Source organism: Equus przewalskii, chromosome 4 (assembly GCF_037783145.1).
Source record: "Equus przewalskii isolate Varuska chromosome 4, EquPr2, whole genome shotgun sequence".
NCBI lineage: Eukaryota > Metazoa > Chordata > Mammalia > Perissodactyla > Equidae > Equus > Equus przewalskii.
The window spans coordinates 49912146-49929002 of NC_091834.1; positions in this window are offsets into that span (position 1 = coordinate 49912146).

The window sequence follows — 16857 nt, forward strand, 5'->3', positions numbered from 1 at the left end:
TTAGCCTGATGCATTCTTATTTGATTTACACGTAACTTAAGCAAACATAATATTCTTTATTATCTGTCCTACAAAGACTTTGTGAGATCCTTTGGTCTACAGAAAGCACGTAGATCTGTCTGCTTATTAAACTGCTTTAAACCATAGACTCATAATATCTTCAGAGAAGGTAAAAAAAAATTTTCCTTACAGTAGATGCATCTGAAAGAAAACTGAGTAGATTGAAATGTTTAATATAAATGTTCTTACAAAAATTCAATTTTAATTAAAGTTTCCACCCAGTGAGCCCCTTATGACTCTAAGTCTATCCTACTTTTCATAAAAAAGTAAAGTCTAATAGAACTCCAGAGATCAGATAAATCCTAAAAATCCCTTAGGCAGAGCCAAACTAAAGAAAAATTTTGCAGAAAGTGATTTTTTTTCTCCTGGTCTTCCTCCAAAACATCCAGCCCTCCTTCTTTTATATCCCCAAAGGTGTACTTAATCCAAATCCCACACATACTTAATTTCAATTTTGTGGTGCAACTGCTCATAAAAATTTGGCCCTGTAGAAGTCAAGGCCTCTTCCTTCTTCTGCCAAAGAAAGTTCGCATTGTGAACTTTATATTATTTGCAAAGGAATAGCTCCCTTTTCCACAGACCTTCTGCATCTTTAGTGAATTAACCAGCTGTGTGGTTCTAATCACATTTCTCTCTGCTGCCATAGCAAACAACCAGGGTTTGGAGATTTAACTGATTTAAATAAAAGGAAACTAAGATGAATAGTTATACAGCGTGATTTCAAATGTGTATTTTCCCTTGGATCATTTATTAACCTCTTATCAGAAAATGGACCAAAGACCAAAGTGCTTATTTCACTGAGAAGAAATTTGATGATTCAGTGAGTTGCTCCCTACAGAATCAATAGAAAGCAGATGTCTTATTTTTCCTGCCTGGCAGTCAGTGCTGTATGTAAGTCCTCTATGGAAGGTCACGTATAGCATGTCTGCATCTAAACATAGATTTGTGTTATTGGAAGCCATGTGTAAAGGATTTGATTTTAACACTGGGTAAGGAGGATGCATTTCGTTTATCATAACTTGGAGCCAAAATACACTTGCCCCAATCTGTGCAGGGCCATCATGTTGGTCTAGCCCAAGTTTCTTTAGCAAACGGCAACTTAAACTATCCTTATGCTCCCATTGAGTATCTTGGTCAAATAAATTACTTCCCAATCAAAGAAAATAGCAGACCAAGATAAGAACGTTCTATAAAATAGGCTGTTTTAATCATATAGTTGGCAAAGCATGCCCTACTTGCCGTCTACATTAAGGCCTTATCTTTGTCGCTGTAAGCAATCAATTTGGGAAACTGCCACATAAAGCACAGAGATTAAAGTGGTATTTTATTATCTTTTATTTTTTCTTATTAAAAATTAATCCATGTCAATTATAGAAAAATAAGATTATAGGTAAGCAAATCCAAGAAAATAAAAACCAACTTGTAATCCCACCACTAGGAAATAATCTTTATTAACTAGCATTCTGATACACATATTTCTAGACATCATAAGCTCATGCCCATTCTAACAAGGCCTTTGCATTGCTGTTTCTTCTGCTTAGAATATTCTTCCTCAAATCTATATGTGCCTACCCCATTTGGGTTTCATCTGACCAGTCCAGACAAAGTAGCCCCTTGCTGGCCTACACTCTCTGTCACATCACCCTATTTTGTCTCCTGTATAGGCCTTAGCAGTGCCTGAAATTCATTCATTTGTGGTTATAGTATGTTTCTCACCACTTCTATGTCAACTCTTATCTCCAGAGCCTATAACCAGTGTCAGGCACGTTTTTGTTCTTCAGGAAGTATTTGTTGGTCTGTTAATTGGAACTGATGACACCATGAACATTTTTCCATGTCGGAAGATATTTTCCCAGAACATCGTGTGGTGGATATATTCAATGGCTTCATGTGTGTAGGTATGTGCATGTCACAAGTTATTTTTATCAATCATTCTAAAATTGCAGGACAGTTTGATGTTTTCCAATTTTTCACAATGCTAATCATGCAGTGACAAACATCTGAAAAGCTATATTTGTGTGCACATCCAGGATCATTTCCTTGTCATTTAAAAATCCTTGCTGGTGCTATTTTTAACATGAGAAGTGAGTTGAAATCATAAATATTTCATGGACATGCTTGTATCAAGCTAGCATTGAGGAAAAGCAATCAGCCATAAGTCTCAATATTGCTTCTTAGGGCATTCATCATGACATGCCTTTAACCGAGCATCCTCCCACTGTCAACTGGACCTCTTCTTGGTTTTATACATCTTTTCTTATTAGCTAAAAAACTGAAGCTGTATTGAACTGTCTCCAAATGAGCTGCTTTAAATTGTAAATATTATCCAGTGTATTTAAATCCAGTAATGTTCTAAATATAGATCTCATTATTTTTGTTTACATGTAAAAATCATACAAAGAGAAATAAATCTTAGGCCAGAAACCAATTTGGTTTGGCCATGGTATTTGGAAATTATTGCTAATATCTAAACTTTTATAAGAATTGCAGAAACACTAATAACACTGAAAATTATGTGGGTTTGATGAGAAAATTGTCTACTTCCTGACAGACGTGAGCAGAAACAGAATAGGATAAATGAAGTGAGCTCTTCTTGTGTATCCAGAGTGTTGCTCAGTCATTCATTGACTTGGTCAAAAAAAATAAGCACTGAAAAAATAAGCTGAGCACTGATTTGGTGTAAAAGATTGTGCATGGAGGATACCAAGAAGCACCGCAATTGCATCCTGAACCCAAATACACTGTCAACTCCTAAAAACGAATACCAGGCCAGAAAAAAAAGTTTCAAGGCAAGAATATTGAGTGATGTCAAGGAAGCACACAGAGAATTTACATGTCTTGGAAGAGAGCAAGCACAGAGAGTTACAGAGCACTGCCCTGGCAGAGGTGCAACTACAAACTGAGCTGGATGTGGAAATTAGCATTGCAGTCGACGGGACAAGTAGAGGACAAAGGAGTTTCTTGAGCAAAGTGGGAAATATGGGAAGAAGTACATGTTCAGGTGATGGGCAGTAGACCACCAGGAGTGGGTAAACACCGAGAGAGGGCTGGGGGCGTTGGGTGCAGGCAGATCTCAGAGGACCTTCACTACTAATATCAGCAAGTTCACTGGAAAGCTTATTCATTGAGGAGAATCAAAGGGTTACAGTAATAGTGTTTGTCCTATGGTTTAATGTCTTTAGGTAGAAGACAAAATTTCTATAAAAGTTAAACTTCATCTATTCTTCTCCAGATAGATGGTGGACAATAAAAACCTGAACAGACCCAATTGCCTTCAGAAGTAGTCCAAATGTATAACTTGTCATTTAAGACCTTCCGTTATGGATTCCAAACAGCCTTTCAGTCTTTGTCCCTTCAAGTGTGGCATGTTTCAACCAATCCAGGCGACTTGTTGGCAATTGCTCCTTTCACCTTCTTGCCTTGTTTTCTCAGTCTGAAAAGAGTAGATCTTCCCATGTATTTAAATTGAATTCAGCCAGGCTTTAGCCAAATGCTACCCTTCCTGTTAAGTGTTTCTTCTATCCTCTGCTGGATCGATTCACTCCTTTCTCTGTGCTAGTAATTAACACATCCTGCCCTAAATGATAGTTATTCCTAATCCTCATGTTAGTCCTCTGTTGAACTCTTAACATCCTGAAGGCAGGATGCACTTCCTTTATTTATTTCTATATATGACCTTCTTTTTAAAAATTAAGTCAAATATTTCAATAATTTCCCCTCTTTTAAACTTGACACATCATTATTATAAAATGTCAAAAATATAAAGTCAAAGATTATTCACTCTTCTACCAACTAAAGACATCTATTTACATTGTTGGGTATTTACTTTCAGCCTTTTTCCATATATATTTTTTATTGTGATCTTGCCAAATATGACTTTTGTGTATTTAAAGCATAATAATAATAGCTAATACTTGTTAAGTATTTACTATGAGCCAAGTACTACTTTAAGCTCATTCTATATTAATTAAATGTCTTCACAAGAACCATATGAGGTAGTTAGCATTTTTATCCCCCTTTAGAGATGAAGAACATGGCCCAGAGAGGTTATAGTACTTGCCCAAGGACACAGCTAATAAGTGGGGATTTGAAAAATGGCAGGCTTGCCCCAGATAACGCTGTTTTCTAAGACTCAAATATCTGTTTAGTGAGGCAAAGTGCTCCAGCATGTTGAAGTACCATAATTTACTTAACCATTTTCCTGACATTGACATTTAAGTTACTTTTATTTTTGTAATTTAAAATGGCACTGCAATTATCCTTTTGGTGCCCCAGACTTCTTTTTAATATAAAGTAATAATCCAAGTGAATTATTGGGTCAAAAGACAGGATTATTTGGAGGTCTGTGATGCATATTACCAAACTGTTTTTCATAAGAGTTTTAAAAATCATGGGTACTGGAGCAGTCACTAAACAGTACTTTCATGACCACATATCACTAATGCTGAAATCTTCTTTTTAACTTTTACTGGGTAATTTCATGGGTAAACACATCATCATTATATACATTTGTACCTCTTCCATTGCCAGTAGAGATAAATACTTTTATGAAAATTACCCTTTTATATCTCCTCTTTTGTGAAGTCCATTCCAATTCTTTGACCATTAATTTATTGGACATCTTAGTATTTTTCTTATCAGCTTGAATAAACAGCTGTATAACAGAAGTCATATAATATCCCTGTTGGAATTACTATAGATTATCTGCGTTTGATAGTTTGGCTATTTCACTTATTTTTAGAAATATAAAAGTGTAAATTTTTATCTTTTGCTTTTTCAGCTGTAATTTCTTCCACCTTTTAAAATCTATGAAGCCCTGGCCTCTTTAGAGTTAGCAAGTATTTGTTTCTATTTTCTTTTAGTTAAAAAAAATTAGCTATAGCTGGTTTTTTAGTAATTAATTCTTATTCTATGCCTAATCAATTTATTAATTTGGTAGTATGGTTGAAAAAATGATCAAAATTTAAGAAAAATATGTTTTCTCTAAATATTTAGCCAGTTAACACCAGGAGCTCTGTCTTAGTCATGGATGTGCATTGTGGGTGGCTGAACACAGATGTTTACAAAATCGGAGCATAACATAAAAGCTTGTTACACTTGACCTAAGACTTTGGTTTTGTGCCCTTGGCTGTGACTTGAAGTAATAAACTAAAATCACAAACGCCAAGAGTTGTTGGTGCTGGTGTGATATTCTATTGAATATCACAGTTTGGCTTTGCCATTTCTTCTAAGGAGAAATGGAAGATTTCTTTTCTTTCAAGAGATGAAATAAAATATCTGAAGAAATATTTTGATGTTTTTGTGATAAAAAAATGTGGTGTAATGGGCAGCGGTTTTATCATTCTTTGAGATTCCTTTTCATTATCTTATGCTGTAGCAAGTAAGTGTTTAGAATACAACACGGTTCAGTCATGGTGGCTTCAACATTCATGCAAAACAAGGACAAACTTTCACAAAATAAAAGCCATATGACTAACAATGAAAGATAAAATGTATTCATAATATTTATGCTAAAGCTTAACAATACTCTATTTGGAATACAGAAGAATTTTAAAATCAGCTAATGTGTCTAGTTTAAATGTTGTGAGCATTTTGAACATTTGTGGAAATATATGCAATATTTATTGGTGTGGTGTATTTATGTTAGGTGTGACTATGAACAAATAAGACGATATTTAAATACTTTGAGAAATGATAGCATCTGTTTATAATGATTACTTTGAAGGTGCAATGCTTCTTTGCATATATAAGTTCTAAAATCTTTGTTAAAAATTATCACATTATTTTATAAAAATATCATATATACATAAGAAATTTCTGATCATTAATTTTAGCCCTTAAGCTTTCCTACCAGTTTTCTCTAAATATTCTACCCAATTCTTTTATTGTAAAAAGTCACGTAACACAAAATATTTTCCTCTCTATGGATTAATAATTCTGGGTGAACAAATGAAGGAAACACCTCACTCCTCATCAAAAATAAAACAAAACAAAAACTAAAACAATGTAACTCTGAAGTTGAAATGATAAATAAACTTCTAAGAACAGAGGAGAGAATAGATTTATTATGATTCTCTAAATCAGAATTTTAAATCAGCTACCCAGACAGAGCTGGTTAGTTTTCATAATGGAGGAGATAGTGTAAATAATTATGGAAACTTGCACATGAAACACATTCTCGAATGCACACCAATAACACCTTCATAAATACATAAGGCTACATACTTAGAAGTACAACAGATGAAAGATCAATTTAAGTGTGAAATTTGCTGAATGACTTCCAATATGAAGTCTTTGTCAAAGGAAGTTCTCCTCAATGGCAGAAAAATTACAGCAGTTAATTCCTTGGCAGAACTTTTCATTTGGAACATAGACACCAAAATGCGTTCTTGTAGTACACGTGACAGAGGATGGCTCATCCTCTCAAAGTGCCCTTGCTTCCCTTATTTGTAATCAGAGTTTGGTTTCTAAGGAAATTTGTGATTTACAATGACACAAATTCCTTCTCCATCTTGTTTCCTCTAAAGCCTTGCCCTGACTTCAGAGTTGAATGTCATCGCTCTGATGGCTAATGGAACATGTGCTTGCATACTGTTTTAAAAATTCCTGTTTTAATAAGTTGAATATCACTAACTGTGACCCACATAATCACAGATCTTTGAGGTCCTCTCTGGACCTCATATATGATGATTGTATATGGTTTTTAGGGAACACGATCTCAGTGTTTCAAGTAAGTAACTAGTAAGTGGGCCCTCAGAAACACCACTCATAAACACTGGATCTCTTGTTTGTGCATGAAATAGGATGTTAAATTAGACCTTCTCTGTTGTCAAAATTCAGCAGAGAGCCCTAAAAAACCAGTAGGTGCTAAGAAATCCAAGATCCTAAATGAAGGGTCAAGACTGTCTATGCAGCACATGCCAAATTGTGCAACTGATAATCCATATCCAGATAACATAGAACAAATCCTTGCATGAAGAAGAAGGTAGTAATTAATAACTTTGAAGCAAGTAGTAAATGTGTTATGTATTTCTCCCGTGGGGTAGGGGAAACGGATTCTTTCCATTCATTTCAAATCAAGTGAAGGGAAAATTGAAAGAATCACTTCTAGAACTTGTCATCCCTTGGAGTGTGGGACTAGTGGCCAGTCTAAAAATAGTCCAGAGAAGTAAACTGGCAGCATTTTGAGGAGGCAAAGTGAAGAGAAGAAGGGCTGCCCTTCAACCAATGGTGAATAAATAATACACATTTTCCATGGGCTAGATAGGCAGCTGACTGCAAGCTCTCTTGAAAAGGAGGAGAGCTCCTGGCAGTGAGCACAACAAACATCCACTACTGAAACTGAGGGAGTGTGTACACTGAGGGGGCTCCAGGCAAAGACAGTGGAAGGTCTGGGAGGTGAGTGTGTTACAGGCTCCAAGGAACTCTCGAAAGTCTCCAACAAGAGAGAGTCAGCTCTTCCCATCTGCCATGACTAGAGGGTACCAGTGCCCTATTAACTGGACCAATTAAATAAGACTTCCCTTTGCTTTCCTCTTTTCCCTGACCTCCTTTGACCACCAGAAAATGCAGCTTGAAAGGAGGGAGGAGGTGTTTCAAGGGAGAGAAGCAGCCAACCACTCCCCTTTTCCCCACTACACAATTCCCAGCCCATGGGACATTTGGATGAAGGTGGTCAAAAGATACGTATTTTCAGTTAGAAAATATATAAGTACTGAGGATGTAATATACAACATGATGACAATAGTTAAGACCTCTGTATGGTATATTTGCAAACTCCTCAGAGAACAGATCCTAAAAGTTCTCATCACAAGGATAAAAACTTTTTCTTTTTTTTGTATTTATACAACGTGATGGATGTTAACGAAACTTACTATGGTAATTATTTCACAATAAATGTAAGTCAAGTCATTATGCTATATACGTTAAACTTATATAGTGCTGTATATCAATTATATCTCAATAAAACTAAAAGGAAAAACAGACTTTCCTGGGGAAAAAAGAGCAGGCCCAGATGGCTTCACTGGTGAATTCCACTAAACATTTAAGGAAGAAGTAAACTCCTCTAGAAAATAGAAGAGGAGGGTTCTCGCCTCAAATAATTTTATGAGGCCAGCGTTACCTTTATTCCAAAACCAAAGACATTATAAAGAAAGATAACTTCGAACATTACTCAGAACGTATCTACTACAATTGCTAAAATTGAAAATTCTCATTGCTGAGAGGAATACAAAATGATAAAGCAACTTTGGAAAATATCTTGGCAGTTTCTTATATAAAGTTAAGCATACAGTTATTGTACGGCCCACCAATTCCACCCCCAGGTATTAAACCAAGAGAATTGAAAATATATTTCTGCACAATGACCTATATGTGAATGTTCATAGCAGCTTTATTTCATAATAGTCAAAAACTGGAAACAACTCGAATCTTCATCAACTAGTAAATGGATAAACAAGTCAAGGTACATCATGCAATGGCATACTACTCAGCAATGAAAAGTACTGATATGTGCAAAAACTTGGATGAATATAAAAGCATCATGCTAGAGAAAAAAGCCCAACAAAAAAATATATATACTCTACAGTTTCATTTATTTGACATTCTAGAAAAGGCAAAACTATTGGGACAGAAATCAGATCAGTAGTTAACAGAGACTGGAAGAGGGGAGAGACTGCAAAGGGGCAAGAGAAAACTTTTTGTTATAGTGGAAATGTTCCATAACTTGATAATGGTGGTTCTTACAATAAATTTGTTAAGATTCATCAAACTGTACATTTCAGCATAGTGAAATTTGTTGTATGTATATTACACCTCAATAACCCTGAAATGAAAATAACCCTGAATGAAAATAAATGTATATGAAAATACTAAAATTAACAAAAAGATTCTCAGCACAATGAAGAACAGAAGTTGTAAATTGGATGACAGCTTTGAGGTTTGATATTACACTGGACAAGACATTTTAATTCCTGGAAAAGGAGACTATTTATTTATTACCTGGCTAAGCTATCAGATCTACCTAAGACTCTTCCCACGAGTGGAAAGATGAGGTCCAGAGAGTTGATTCAAGGGGATGGAAGTTAAAAAAAAAAAAGCATCTTCCTCTAAGACTTATAAAAAGCACCTTGGTCATGTGTTCAAGTAGAAATGTTAGAGACATGCTACCTCCTGCTAAATTTATCCTAACTTTCTCATCCTAGCTTTCGGTATGATCCCAACCTCTCTTTCCAGCATTGTCTCTCTTGAAACACTTACTTACATCTTTTTTTCCAGCTCTGCTACCCCCTACTCCCAACCTGCCCCATTCTTCCACACACGTGTATATGCACGATTTCCTCTTTCCAGAATTTTCTTTCTCTTCTTTCTACCATTTGAAATCCTTTGCGACTTTCAAGGTTAAATTCAAAATGCTTTCACAAAACTTCTAAAGAAGAAACAGCTGGGATGCCAAATCCTAAAATCCTTTACGAGCTGCCAGTGGCATATGACACCATCTCTACTTGTTTTCTGAGGGTTATTTTCATGGAATTTACTCCAAAAAAAAAATGATAGGTTCCTGATTTCCAGATAAGGATTAGTAACACAGCTTGAGCTCTCTCCTGCTCTAGCACACAAAACTGGGCCATTTTTACTTCACCCACTGTCCTTATCCCTTTCTTACAATACCAAGAGTAAAAGGTGCCACCAATTCTAAAAAGCCCTATCATGGATGCTGCTTCAGAACCCTGGACACTCCCATCAAGACCACATCAGCCATTTGAGATGGAAGAGAGAATCACAAAGAGAAGATTTAGGCTGTTCCATCCTTTCATGGAATGAATGAATTGTAGTACCTTACATAAGCATATTTGAGGGTTTCATTTTCTCCATCCTATACTTGTTATCATATTATTCTTCCGTATTTGGAGAAGGTGGTTTTATTTATTAATTCATGTTTTGGTGTTGTTTGTGGGAATGGGAATGGTTAGCTCTTCCCCAGAGTTAGAGAGTGACACCAATGAAGACTTTTTTCCTTATCCACTACCTGGAACATAGAAGTATTTTACGTCTCTCATGAAACTTAAATTAGTTTGCGCATAGAATTGCTATGGCTATATGCCTGCATGGGAGACCATGAGAACATACATTCTACAAAGGCAAGGTCTATCTTTTCTTACTAATATTTGTATCCCCTGTAGATGCCAGAACATAGGAGGTATTCATTAAATATTTGTTGATGTTAAAGTAATTAAAATACTGCTATATTGCAATCTCTCTTGAATATAACTCAAGATAAAGTATGCATTCCTTGGACTACGTTCAAAAGGTTTATTTATTGATGTTCTGTCCTTCTCTATAAAATAATCTCCCTTTAAGACTCTCTTAATATATGGATGCTAAAAAGGTTACAGTAGGATTCAATGTAGTAAGTTGCTTATCATCTCATTATATACAGTACTTAGAAAGTCTGTTATCCATTGTATAATTTCTTGTGAAAGTGCACAGGCCAATTTCATTCTACAACTCTTTTGCCAAGTTCAAAACCACAATATCTTAGCAGCTTTTATTTTTCTTCCAAACACCATAAGTTATTACACTATAAGATGCATTGCATACTTGCCAAAGCTTTTCAGCCAGATTTTTTTTTTGTTACATAAGCGCAAAAGCATCCAAAACTAATAAACTGCTATTTTTCTTTCCACTTTTATATAAATTCAAAGAACCAAAGCATGTTTTTATGCCCTTGGGTTAAAAAAAAAACCTCACTAACATTTGAAAAGTATTGTGCCAAGCCAAAATTGTGAGATATGTTCCTCAACAGGCAGAATTTTTTTCTTAAGTATAATTTACTTGGTGTTATACAAGTTTTATAACAATTTTTCTTGGTAATACATCTGAAATGTATTGCTTATGAATCCAACACAGTGACTGTTGGTTTTTCTTTTGTTATATTTTTTCTTGTTTTTCAAAATGCAGTATGTTTGAAATAAGACTTTGCTTTTTGTTTGGTTTTCCCAGCTACAGGTTTAATCCTATGTGTCTGAATTTTAAAAATTGAAATGGACACACATACACATATTTGAACAATAATTTAGGAATTTTTCTCAACCATCTAAAGTAATAAAAATTTTCTATCCCTAAATGTAGCTATACAAGCAGTGATCCAAATATTGCCTAAAGATTCCGCATAAGTTCCTCTAAGGTTTGTATACTATTTGAGTCCATTTACTCTACACATAAGAAAATACTAGCTTCTTTTTTTTTGGCTTGCACATTAGTCTGAAAAGTAGGCTTACCACAAGAAAATAATCAAGGACTGTGGAACTAATGACAGAAGAGTTAGCAGTAGCAGAAGCTATACACTGAGGAAGAGCTAGAAGACAGTACAACGGCAAGAGAAGCCGTTCAGAGGAATGGATCTGCAGTGCATCAAGAGTTATTTTTCATCTTCCAAAAGTTCACTCAAAAATCTTTGCAACGTGTTAAGGAATGTTATTTCTGTTTGGGAATCAACATGGCAATTGAAATATGTAAAGTGATCCAACTCACGTTTTTCAATGAAATGATGGAAACATTCTCTAAGATTCTTCAAAGCCATATTAAATGACAGATGTTCTTTTCCATGCCTTAATAAGGAGCAGCCACCACCAATGTGACCACTTTGAAATATGACATTTTAAGAGTGATTACTTTTCAGTCTCTAAAGCTAAAGGCAGGGTCGATATGACACCAAAAAAACTAGTGAAAAATGAAGAATTTGGCCAACCTGCTCCTTTGTCTGCACAATACAAACGACCAATTTGACTGGCTTTGTTTTCTTCTTGTCCATTACCAGAATTGGCTCCCATTACCAGGAAGCCAATCTGGATGATAGGGTCAAAGTAGTCATTATGGTATAATAAAATCTGAGCTCTAAGGCCTGGGCTGACCCTGTTCACCATATCTCAGATAATCACAATGATGAGACTGATCAAAATTTAGAGTTGGAATTCTGGAAAAATTACATTGCTGTGACATCTTTTTAGTTAACTGATTATTTTTCTGCCTTATAAGTACACCAGCAGACATTGGGTGTCTCATACTGCCTCACTTCATTGTAAAATTCACTATAACTTCAGAGTTTCTTGTGCGCTAACTGGAGGCAATATGAAGTGAAAATGGAGAGTTAGAAGCCAGAACAATTTTTATTTGAAAGAAGTTGATCAATTAAATAAGATTATCGCTTGCACACACACAGACACCCAATACCAAACAATGTGCTAGGTTCTGAATATACGATGGAAAATAAAGAAGATATTGTTCCTGCCTTCTTTTAGCTGCTATTCTAGCAAAAGAGACCAACTTTTCATAAGTAAATGCAAAAATGCATACTTTTGTGACAAGTGTTATAAAGGAAGAGAACAGAGAATCACGAGTGAATAGTAGTAAGAGATTCATTCAAATTGAATGGTCAGGGATGGCCTTTCTGAGAAAGTTACTAGAAAAAATGAGGAGGAGCCAAACATAAAAAGAACATTTCAGGCTAAGAAAAGGCCCAGAGGCAGAAACAAGCTTGGCCTGTGGGAAAAACAAGGAGACCCCAGTGGCAGAAGATCGTGAGCAAAGTGTTGGGTGGAAGAACATGAGCTGAAGACGTAAACAGAACCAAGTCACACCAGATCTTGGAACTGGGAGCCAACGAGAGCATGGGAGAGGAAAGATACAATTTATATTTTTTAGGAAATTACTCCAGCCATTGAGTGGTATATAGTAGAGGAAAGGGATAGAGTCAAAGCTGGAAGATGTGTGTATGTGTTTGTGTGTGTGTGCATGTATACATGGATGTGACATCTATTTTCTGCAGTCAGGATGTTAAAGCATTTCCTAAGTCCTTAAAATATTTTTTGTGTTTGAACATTTTAAATGGCAAATAATCATGTCAAAAACTACTAAAAAGAGAGGAAAGCTAGACAAAAGACTTTTAGGAGTTAGGTTCCAGGAATTTCCCCCTTTACAAACTATAGTTTTCTCATATCCAGGGTAGGCAGCCTTTCATGCCTTATTTGTACTTGTGTGTAAGATACTTCGATATGCAATTCTAGGCGCAATTATTCATTTCCTCTCAGCATGTTTTCCATAAAGGACTGCATATTGCATACAGGAGAATTATATTTTTTTCTGTTCCTTGGGGTAGCATTTGCCATTCTTGCTTTTCTAAGATTAACCAGGTTGCATCACCATTTCTGCTTATTACATCTTGTCAGATAATCTCTGTCAATAACCTATGTAGGAATTTTTTTGAGAGGCAGCTGTTCAAAGTACAATTTTTATCTATGTTGTGGCGTCTATTGCAGGATTTTCCAGAACTCCACATTCTTAGACTTCTAGAACTGCTAGAAGAAGTTTGTAATTTGGAAGTCATCTATGGTGTTGCTTAGGGTTTTAGAGTGTTAAAAATAATAGTGACAAACATAAAAAATAAAACAATTGTTTTATTTTATATATATGTATAAGTGTTTGTGTGTGTATATGGGTGTATGTATATGTGATATGCGTATCATTGCAGGGGATAGAAGCTGAAAGATGTGTGTGTGTGTGTCTGTGTGTGTGCGTGTGTGCATGAATGGAAAGATAGTCACTGAAACTTCAAGATCTAAAGAAAAGAAACACGCTTTTTCTTTCACATATCCATTCCTTTTCTTAGCCATCTGAAAGAATACGATTATTTTCAAAGTCCGCCTGCAGATCTACAAAATCCAAGTTTTTAAACCGTGGAGTGAGAAGCTAGAAATAGAACTCCCTGTGTCTCTTTGGTCCAATTCATTGTATCTTGAGGGTAACTGATGTCGTGTTTCGTGACGCATGACTTCAAAGATGATGAATGACAGAGAGCCTATTCCGGTGTCAGATCCTGTTTTGTTTGTCTCCAGGATCTCTTAAATTTGGGAAGAGAAGGAAATAAGTGAATCTCACAACATAAAATCCTCCCATTTAATTAAAAGGATGTGTGGAATAGCCTTGGGGAAAAGGAAACATTTTTCATCTTTGAATCCCTTTTTGGACACTTCTCTTTAGGAGGAAGCTCTAGTGACAGGATCAAAGTATCATTTTTACCCCAAAGGACAACAATATAACTTTCTCAGTCGAAAACTAGCCCAGGATTTTAGACTATATTACCCATGACTGTGCTTTTAAAATCTAAGTACATGTTTTAAGACTCTAGATATAAAATTGTCCCTCTAGTTCCATTTTCAGAATAGTACATCTAAGTCAAAGCGGATCCTTTGAGGCAGAGCTTCAAATCTCAGGCTCAGGGCTCAGGCAGCTTCCATTCACATCCTGGCTTAGCCACTTACTTGCTGTATGACTGGGCAAATCGTTAAATCTCTGTGTCTCAGTGTCTTCAGCCTTTAAATGGTGATTTAAAAAAAAAAAAGCAGCACCCACCCCATAGAGTCCTTAGAGGGATTAATAAAACTATCTCATGCATAACACTTAGCACAACTCCTTATACATTATAATCACCCAATAATAACAATAAGTATTAGCATAACAACAACTAAGGCAGCAAATTATTAAGTTCAAAGAATTAAATCATTTGAGTCTGTACTGGCAGGACCTAAAATGTTGATGTGACTTCGAAGTAGTTTAGGTGACACTTGAGAGCAATGTTATTATCCCTGCTGTGGCAGAACAGACTGAAAGCATGAGAGCCATGTACAGCTGGAGCCCTTGCTCCTTCCTCACAGCCCGTATCAGTACCCACAGCAACCAGAGGCACACCCAGTCCAACACCTGCAAACTGCAACTGAAAAGCCATTTAATTTTCTATGAAAGCATCTTGAAAATTGCCAAAGGGACATTCCAATTGGGATACAGAGAAATATGTTTTTAAATCTTCTTTCCCCATCACTCCTATAGTTGCCTCACCAGAAAGGCAGCTGCCTTCCTGCTTTCTCAGTTTGATTCATACTCTTCCTTAGACTAGCTCAGTTGGCTCTGATCTTCTCTCTCTGTACTGAGGCAGGTATTTCCAAATACTCTGGCCTTCTGTCCAGCGATCCTCCGCTCTTTCCAGTCCAAATCAAATCAAGCCACAATGTACTCTTTTGATTTTTCTCTCTTGATCTTGATTTCTTTCTCTCTTTTTCTCACCTATTACTCAACATCTACGTAATAAAACTTAAGAGACACAGACAAGACCTAGAAACTTGGATGCCAAAGTCAACATCCATCTCACAGGTAGGGAAGATGATGAGACTGTGAGGATCTTTTTCTTTTTTTCTGAAGCATATGTACTACTATTTACTTCTTGGGTCATTTTCTCCTAAGTTAGACCTTAAACGAAATGGCAAAATATAAAAGAAATGTGATCATTTTGTTATTTTGCTCTCACATGGAATTCAAATAAAGATACAGAGGAAGGTCACTAAACTCTGCCTATCTTCAAAAAAGGGAAATGATAAGCAGTCCTGAAGAGCACAAGTTTCCTTTCCAAAGGGTGCTGCTAACAGGGTTGTAACACTTCCTGTTGCCCCAGGTGCTGAAGTTGAAAATACCTAAACACTTGGCAACCCTGAAGATATTCTCTGAGGTGGCTATAAAAAGACTGGTCTTGGCTTCTGCCGAGGTAGTAGCAGAAACTTGAATTTTATTTTATCTTGAGAGGAAGTTTATTGAGTTGGTTCCCCCCACCATCCCCACAACACCTCAACTTCTCTTTTTTTATATGTGTAAATTTTCTCTACTTCTGTCTCTCAGGAATAGGTTTTTAGTGGTTCAGTTATTTCCCACACTTTTACCTGAATGTGGGCAACCTCAGCGGTGGAGGCTCCTGGAAATATCCTCCACCTATTTTTCTCAGATGTGAGAACCGTTGACTGGAGTTATGAAGGGGAAGTTGTTGGTGCAGAGTCACCAAAGGAGTGGTGGAAAGTTCTTTATTGATTTAAAAATAATAACTCATATTTATCTTTTCACCATGACAACATAAGGACTGAAGTCCCTCTGCTTTCCTTCACCTCAAGCAGGAAGTGAGAGACATGCTGGTTTCAGGGTTCTGGGAAGCCAACGATTTGGGGTCATTTTTCTTCTGCCTATTGTTTGCATTACTCGTAGGCTTAATATTGGCTTTCACCTTTATCATTAAATCTATTTTCAAATTAAGGAATTCTAGTGAGATGACTTCATCTATATAAACATTAATGTTTTATTAAAATTAGGCTTTTAGCAATATCCGTCATGAGGAGCTTAGCTGTAGACCCAGAGGTGAAAATAAAGCCTCAGGGCAAAGAGGAATTTAGAAATTACAAAATATTTTTAACTTCTTTACTCAGAGTTGAAGAATGGAACATCTCTTATGTCAGAAACTACTGAAGTTGTGGGCAAAATTACAACTAATGATTAAGCAGGACTGATTATTTCTTGGCCATTTTTAGGCTTTCCTTAATTTTATGGAGCAGTTTGAAAAGACTGAGCTAGTAAGAGATTTTACTAGGTGCTGAAGCAATGAGAACTGACAGCTGACCTGTAAGGAGAGAGTTCACTTTCAGTCATCTTGATTTTAGGTGCCTTTAAAAGGAGACAGCTGCAAAGAACTTGAAATTGTACCTTAAATTCAGGTGGATATCAGAGCTAATAACACGTCTGTGGAAGTCATCAGGATAATTTGGTGACTGATGCCAAGAACTCCACATAAGATCAGCTGGTGTCAGAAGAGGTGATGACTGAGGGCACGTACTGGAAGAAGAGTAATATTTAGGAGACAGACTGAATGAGGAACCAGAGGAAAATTCTGGAAATACAGAGCTGGAGAGGAAGGGGAAACTGGATATA